We start from the raw sequence: 7411 nt of genomic DNA on the forward strand, positions 1-7411 counted from the left end.
TTATGTGACAGTTTGGCTGATCAAGTTCATCCTATGATCCAATGTTTGTTTAGTGGTGATGCTGTGTTCCAAGAAGACTCAGCCCCTGTTACTCAGCTCGCTTCGTCGAGGAATGGTTTTGTGTGGACGAGGATGAATTTTCGTACCACCTCTGGCCACCACAGTCTCCAAATACCAGTATTATTGAGACTTTGAGGTCTACTTTGGACAGAAGAGTGTGTGATCGCTATCCACCTCCACCGTCGTTATCTGAGCTTGCCACTATTTTTCTGGAAGAATGGTAAATATAAGATTCCTTTCCAAACCATACAGCACCTGTACGTATCCATTCTGAGACGAATGGAAACTGTTTTGGATGTCAACGGTTTTCCTACACTGTATTAAGCACGGAAATGTGTTGTGTTTTTGTTGCTTCCATATACAGCGTCCGCCAGAAAAATGAATACACTCTTCGACAGGCTCTATAGAGATATCGACATTGTTGTTCCATCTGAGTTACGAGTGTGTTGTAGTGTGGTCTTCGGCTCAACAGATGTTAGTACTTGCATCTCAGTATTGAGAAAACAAGATGGCTGAAGCGCGTTTGACATTGTGAAGTGGTTTCTCAAGTTTGATAATGCTGTTGAAATGCACCGTCAGTGGAGGTGGGAGTTTGAAGCAGAACGGCCAACAAGCGTGGCAGTTAAACGCATCATTGACAAGTAAGAGTTGCATGCAACAATTTGTGGTATTCACAAAGGAAGATCAGGAAGACAGCGTACAGCTACAAGTCCTGCTTCACCGGATCTGGTGTTGGAAACGTTTGTTAATTCTCCACAGAAGTCTGCGACGCAGTGTGCACCTGAAGCAGTACAAGTGTACGAAGAATTCTGAATGCTGAAAAGTGGAAAGTTCACATTCCACTATTACTGCACGCGATTAATGATGACGATCCTGATCGCCGAATGCAATTTTGCGAATGGTATCAGCAAGTGGTAACTGATGACGAACAATTTGTGACGAAGGTAGTGTGGAAGGCGAGGCACAATTTAAACTTAATGGAATTGTGAATCTGCATAACAGTGTGTACTGGACACCGGAAAATCCGCATGTTTATGTTGATAAAACGGTCAATCTACCAGGGGTTCGTGTCTGGTGTGGACTATCATCTAGGGTCTTAATAGAATTCAAATGGTTCAAATGGCTATGAGCTCTATGGGACTTAACATCTGAGGTCGTCAGTCCCTTAGAACTTAGAACTAGTTAAACCTAAATAACCTAAGGACATCATACACATCCGTGCCCGAGGTAGGATTCGAACCTGCGACCGTAGCAGTCGCGCGGTTCCGTACTGAGGCGCCTACAACCTCTCCGCCACAGCGGCCAGCCCTTAATAGGACCCTTTTTCTTTGACGCAATTGTCACTGGAGAAGTGTACTTGGAAATTTTACACACATCAATTTTGCCAGGTATACCTGCGCTTTATGGAGCTGATGAAAATGTCTTGTGCCAACATGACGGGGCGCCAAAACACTACCACTTATCCGTACGAGCTTTCCTGGATGACAATTTTCCGGGGCATGGGACTGGACGAAGGGGGCCCATTGAGTTCCCTACACAGTCGCCAGACACATACATGTAGACTTTTACTTGTGGGGAACTGTGAAAGATAACATCCATCGCCATGAGATTACAGCGACATGAGCAGCGATCTCCAATGTAACAAAATGTGTGCGTGTAAAACTTATGGGACATAACTGCTAAGGTCATCAGTCCCTAAGCTTACACACTACTTAACCTAAATCATCCTACGGACCAACACACACACTCATGCCCGAGGGAGGACTCGAACCTCCGCTGGAACAAGCCGCACAGTCCATGCTCCAGCGCGTTAGACTGCTCGGCTAATCCCGCGCGGCTCCAATATAACACTGACTGACGTAGTTGCGGCGATCGCTCTTCATTCTGTTCTGTGTATAGGCGCCAACGGTGGACATTTTGAACATTTAAAATAACCATGTGCTAAACTAAAGGTTGTACAACATGTGTGATAAATTATTAAATGTAAAATAAACACTTCAGTAATACTTTTCGTTTCTTGAAGTGTGTATACATTTTTCTGGCTGATTCTGGATTCTGTATATGTCCCTCCTTCCCCCCCCCCCCCCCCTCCCCAAGTATGTTAGAATATCCGTTACACGCTTGAAGTTGTTCAACAATTACAAAAAGGACAAGCATTTACTTTGAAAATAAGTAAATTAATAATCAAGAATGCGATTTTCACTCTGCAGCGGAGTGTGCGCTGATATGAAACTTCCTGGCAGATTAAAACTCTGTGCCGGGCCGAGACTCGAACTCGGGACCTTTGCCTTTCGCGGCAAGTGCTCTGCCAACTCAGCTACCCAAGCACGACTCACGCCACATCCTCACAGTTTTACTTCTGCCAGTACCTCGTCTCCTACCTTCCAAACTTAACAGAAGCTCTTCTGCGAACCTTGAAGAACTAGCACTCCTGAAAGAAGGATATTGCGGAGACATGGCTTCTGTAAAGTTTGGAAGGCAGGAGACGAGGTACTGGCAGAAGTAAAGCTGTGAGGAGGGGGCGTTAGTCGTGCTTGGGTAGCTCAGTTGGTAGAGCACTTGCCCGCGAAAGGCAAAAGTCCCGAGTTCGAGTCTCGGCCCGCACACAGTTTTAATTAGCCAGGAAGTTTAAAATAATAATGTTCAAACCTATCTAAAACTGTGCAATATATTTTCCGTAATAAATAAATTGCTACGGTGAGATAGATCCTAACTCACGAAACGTGTGAGACGGAAAAAAAAACGATGTGTTTTTCTAAGATGAATATAAAAAGAAACAGATTTGGTGACAGTGATTGTCCTAGCTGGTGTTACCAGGTAGCCTAAAAGTGTTGGAGCTCACAGCGGCGCCTGTAGGGGCGACAGCCACGGCAGCGGGGCGGGTTCAAGGCGTCAGGGAGTGAAATTGCCCCGCGGTGCGAGCCGGCGCCCGCAGTCTCCTCCTAACAGCGGGCGCGCGCATTAAAACACACCCCCGCAGCGCTTTGTAGCTGCCGGCGCCCTGCTAGCCTGCGCACTACATTTAGCCAAATGCCAGCCCCAGCTACCTGCCGTATGATTGTCAAACGTTAGCACTGCTGTCGATTGAACTGCATAGAACACGTTCTACATTCCGACGCCGCTATACTCCTCACTCCACGTAAAATGTGTCATTCACTTGATTTATCCTTTCCTTTGACGTTGCCAAGCGAGGTGGCTCAATAGTAAGCCGGTCGACTCGTATTCAGAAGGACGGCAGTTCAAATCCCCGTCCAAGTATCAAGTTAAAATTTCCGAAATTTCCCTAAGAAGCGTAAGGCTGATTTCCTTTCACATCCTATCCAAATATGAGTCTGTGGACTGCTTCTAATGATCTCGTCATCGACTGGAGTTTTAGCCCTAACCTTCCGTATTTCTTCCTGTGGATCATTGTGGCATGCACGGTTTCGTTGTTGCGTTGTGGTCTTCAGTGCAGAGACTGGTTTGATGCAGCTCTCCATGCTACTCTATCCTGTGCAAGCTTCTTCATCTCCTAGTACCTACTGCAACCTACATCCTTCTGACTCTGCTTAGTGTATCCATCTCTTGGTCTCCCTCTACGACTTTTACCCTCCACGCTGCCCTTCATTACTAAAATGGTGATCCCTTGATGCCTCAGAACATGTCCTAACAACTGGTCCCTTCTTCTTGTCAAGTTGTGCCACAAAATCCTCTTCTTCCCAATTGTATTCAATACCTCCTGATTAGTTATGTGATCTACCTATCTAATCTTCAGCATTCTTCTGTAGCACCACATTTCGAAAGCTTCTATTCTCTTCTTGTCTAAACTATTTATCGTCCACGATACACTCCATACAAATACTTTCAGAAACGACTTCCTAACACTTAAATCTATACTCGATGTTAACAAATTTCTCTTCTTCAGAAACGCTTTCCTTGCCATTGCCAGTCTACATTTTACATCCTCTCTACTTCGACCATCATCAGTTATTTTGCTCCCCAAATAGCAAAACTCATTTACTACTTTAAGCGTCTCTTTTCCTAATCTAATTCCCGCAGCATCGCCCAATTTAATTCAACTACATTCCATTATCCTCGTTTTGCTTTTGTGGATGTTCATCTTATATCCTCCTTTCAAGACACTGTCCATTCCGTTCAGCTGCTCTTCCAGGTCCTTTGCTGTCTCTGTCAGAATTACAATGTCACCGGCGAACCTCAAAGTTTTTATTTCTTCTCCATGGATTTTAATTCCTACTCCGATTTTTTCTTTTGTTTCCTTTATTGCTTCCTCAATATACAGATTGAATAACATCGGGGTTAGGCTACAACCCTGTCTCACTCCCTTCCCTACCACTGCTTCCCTTTGATGCCCCTGGACTCTTATTACTGCCATCTGGTTTCTGTACAAATTGTAAGTAGCCTTTCGCTTTCTGTATTTCACCCCTGCCACCTTCAGCATTCGAAAGAGAGTATTCCAGTCAACATTGTCAAAAGCTTTCTCCAAGTCTACAAATGCTAGAAACGTAGCTTTGCCTTTCCTTAATCTATTTTCTAAGATAAGTCGTAGAGTCAGTATTGCCTAACGTGTTCCAACATTTCTACGGAATCCAAACTGATCTTCCCCGAGGTTGGCTTCTATCAGTTTTTCCATTCGTCTATACAGAATTCGCGTTAGTATTTTGCAGCCGTGGCTTATTAAACTGATAGTTCGGTAATTTTCACATCTGTCAACACCTGCTTTCTTTGGGATTGGAATTATTATATTCTTCTTGAAGTCTGAGGGTATTTCGCATGTCTTATACATCTTGCTCACTAGATGGTAGAGTTTGCACGGTAACGGGCACTTTTACTACATCAAGTATTCAAATTTCTTCGGGTTATTCGTGATTTCCTGTCAGACCGGATTCGTGATTTCCTGTCAGAAAGGTCACAGTTCGTAGTAATAGAAGGAAAATCATCGAGTAAAACAAAGGTAATATTCGGCGTTCCCCAAGGAAGTGTTATACTCCCTCTATTGCTCCTGATCTATATTAACGACATAGGAGACAATCTGAGTAGCTCTCTTAGATGGCTTGCAGATGATGGTGTCATATACCGTCTTGTAAAATCTTAAGATGACCAAAACGAATTGCAGAATGATTTAGATAAGATATCTGTACGATGCGAAAAACGGTAGTGAAAGTGTGAAGTTATTGACATGAGTATTAAAAAACCCGCCAAATTTCGATTACGCGATAGGTCACATAAACCTGAACTAAATACATAGGGATTACGATTACAAATAACCTAAATTGGAACAATCACATAGATAATGTTATGGGTAGAGCAAACCAAAGACTGCGATTCGTTGGCAGAACACTTAAAATGTGCCACAGGCCTACTAGAGAGACTGCTTACACCACACTTGTCCGCCCCATTCTGGAGTACTGATGTGCGGTGTGGGATACGCATCAGGTGGGACTGACGGATAACATCGAAAAAGTTCGAAGACGAGCAGCTCGTATTGCACTATCGCGAAATAGGGGAGATAGTGCCAGAGACATGATACATAAATTGGAGTGGCAGTAATTAAAACAAAGGCGTTTTTCGTTGCAGCGTGATCTTCTCATGAAATCTCAAACACCAGTTTTCTCCTCCGATTGTGAAAACATTCTGTTTGCACCCACCTACATTAGGAGAAATGATCATCACGATAAAATGAGAGAAATCAGGGCTCGCACAGAAAAGTTTAAGTGCTCGTTTTTCCCGTGCGCCATTAGAGAGTGGAACGGTAGACAGACAGCTTGAAGGTCGTTCATTGAATCCTCTGCCAGGCACTTTATTGTAATCACGTAGATGTAGTTGCAGAGATTCGCAAATCTACCTTGGCTGTTTTGTGGGTTGCCATAAATTAAGGATATTTTATCTAGAAACTCCACACATGTCGTAAATTTTACAATTCTTGAGTCAAATGTCAAGTATCAAATGTTTAGCACGTTTGGATTTCTTAAACAATTTTCTTCAGCTGATTTTCTCTGATTGGTGACCCTTAATTGTTACTTATAATTCTGAAGACTAATACGGTGATGCCAGTATCACGGTACATACGATGATACTAGTATCACGGCACATCTTCACAAAATCTTTCAGAAATACAACATATAGGTATCTCTGGTTGGATTTCATATTACACTCAATTACTCGAGTGACTTTGATATCGCAGAATGATTTTCACTAGACTTTTGGTATCAACTGACATCATCTAATGAACCAGCGGTTAATATTGTTACGCCTGTGTGCAATTCCAGTACACGTCTAAAGATCTGTTGTTGTGATGTCATTTGCAGTTGCAGACATTATGACGAAAACATAATATGAACGACATCAAATGGTTGTATGAACACATCATGTTTTTGTTGCGTTTTTCTGCTCTAAGGAACCTCCCGAATAATCGTTTGCAATTATAACTTCAGTGAACATGTTTGACATGGAAGATTTGTTTGTACAGTCTTCCAGATAATGTAAACCTATACATCTCCATGTACACGTCGGCTAAAGATTATATTTTAATCGAAACTAGTCCCAAGAATTAATGAGGTATCTTTGAAGTAAAGCACATTTTTGATGGTAAATAATGACGTTGTTCAACAATGTTTCGTTGCAAATTAAGTTGTAAACAAAAAACAGCAGTTGAAGGTATAGGGGATAGTGGAAGGGAGGGGAAGAGGTACTCTGTCATTGCAGACAGAGAGCACTGCCTCGCAACACGATCGAGCCTTGCACTAAACCAGCAGATTCGCAAATCCCAAAGGATGGTTTGAGCGCCATAGTTCCTTAATTGATTGGTGTCCTCCTCAAATCTTCGAATCGACCTACTAAGCCAGTTCAGGTGGTAAGTTGTAAAATAACAATCCAAATACAACATATTAAATCCCCAATCGGTCTTAGGATTTATTCTGTTATTGATCTCTTCTTTCACTTATGATGTAAAGTTTCACCGTGGTTAGTATCTCAAATTAAACCGTAGGTCCCCCTGTAACTGGCGGATAATTAAATTCACAGCTCGAAGGAGGACAGTATCATACCACCTTCACCAGGACCACGGCTATTAAAGCACTGTAATGCTCAAACCGGTCTTCTGATAGAGAACAGCTTTATTGTTGGACTACGCTTGATGCTCAGCCTCTTAAATCGAAGAATGCGTAGTTTACAAAGTAATGTGATGCTAAATTATCACGCTTACATATAATGTTATTGACTACCTAATGATTTATCATGATATTTGAGTTTCATGATGGAACGAAAATTTCATGTGCAGGGTTATAAATGCGTAGAATGTCGGTAACATTGAGACTTACACTACTGGCCATTAAAATTGCTACACCACGAAGAT

General features: G+C 42.6%; 1 non-coding gene across 1 annotated transcript; it reads left to right on the plus strand.

Moving 5' to 3' along the window:
- Positions 1-2590: 2590 nt before the first annotated feature.
- On the plus strand, positions 2591-2666 carry Trnas-cga. Its single transcript has one exon. It is a non-coding gene; the product is annotated as a tRNA-Ser (tRNA).
- The last annotated feature ends 4745 nt before the right edge of the window (positions 2667-7411 follow it).

This window comes from Schistocerca americana, chromosome 8 (genome assembly GCF_021461395.2).
Source record: "Schistocerca americana isolate TAMUIC-IGC-003095 chromosome 8, iqSchAmer2.1, whole genome shotgun sequence".
In the NCBI taxonomy this organism is placed as follows: domain Eukaryota; kingdom Metazoa; phylum Arthropoda; class Insecta; order Orthoptera; family Acrididae; genus Schistocerca; species Schistocerca americana.